Genomic DNA, 1,425 nt, shown 5'->3' with positions numbered 1-1,425 from the left:
TATGGAATTAATTCCTATGATTCGTATTGAGTATATCGAATTATTTGTGAATAGATTTGACGCTTTTGGAAATAAATTCAAAAGGAAAAGTTGTGGTCGAATAATTTATTGAAATTTGCAAAATAAGATAAGTGTCGTGGTTAATCTTGACTTGAGGGAATAGAACCCTTAAACTATTTGTTATGTGAAATGCATGTGAACGACGTATAGGCGAGGTGACGAGTGTCTATACGTCGTCAAATTAATTGTTTGCATAATTTTTTGAAAAATCATAAATCGTTTTAAATCATGAATTAATTGTTATAATAATTATTTCTCTCCTATTCTTTGTCAAATGTTAATTCTTGAATTCCTGCAATAATTGTTATATGTTATTTGATTTATGTGGTTTAACTGTTATTTGACATTTAGCATAAATATTAACTGCCTATTTTCTTCACGTTTTTTCACAATTTATTGATAATTGCCATTGTTTGCTCATAGATAAATTTTAATTATTGTGTGCCTTGATGCTTAATAGTTTCTCATTGTACGTGGTATTTATTGGAGTAATTTTTATTATATTTATGAGTTGTTTAAAGTTATATTGGGGGAACGGGTTGTACGCCGCAACGAAAATGAAAAGCAATATATATATATATATATATATATATATATATATATATATAGAATCGGGTTGCACACCGTAACAGACTTATTAAAAAGTCCATATTGGGAGATCGGATTGCACACCGTAACAGACTTATTAAAAAGTCCATATTGGGGGATCGGATTGCACGCCGCAACAGACATATTTTAAAAGTCTAATCAGACTTATTAAAAAGTTCATATTGGGGGATCTGATTGCACGCCGCAACAGACTTATTAAAAAGTCCATCTTGGGGGATCGGATTGCACGCCGCAATAGACTTATTAAAAAGTCCATATTGGGGGATCGGATTACACGTCGCAACAAACTTATTTTAAAAGTCTAAACAGACTTATTTTAAAAGTCTAAACAGACTTATTTAAAAGTCTATATATACTTGATTAAAATAAATATATGGGAGGATTGAAAATGAATATGTTGTGTGAGCGGGTTGCACACTGCAACGGAAATTGATAAAAATATTAATTGGTTATGACTGCTGAATTGGCTTCAGCTGTTAAAAATGAGTTACCTGATTTATTTATATTAATGTTATTATTACTATTATTGCGTATAGGTTATTGTAAGTGACCTGCCTTAGCATCGTCACTACTTCGTCGAGGTTAGGCTCAGCACTTACTAGTACATGGGGTCGGTTGTACTGATACTACACTTTGCACTTCTTATGCAGATTTCGGAGTTGGTCCCAGCGGCGTACCATAGACTTGCTCGAATTTCAGCCACCAGAGGAGACTTGAGGTATAGCTACACGACGTCTGCAATTCTGAAGTCCCCGT

The sequence above is a fragment of the Nicotiana tomentosiformis genome, chromosome 8 (assembly GCF_000390325.3).
Source record: "Nicotiana tomentosiformis chromosome 8, ASM39032v3, whole genome shotgun sequence".
NCBI classification, from domain to species: Eukaryota; Viridiplantae; Streptophyta; class Magnoliopsida; order Solanales; family Solanaceae; genus Nicotiana; species Nicotiana tomentosiformis.
This window is presented reverse-complemented; position numbering follows the sequence as displayed.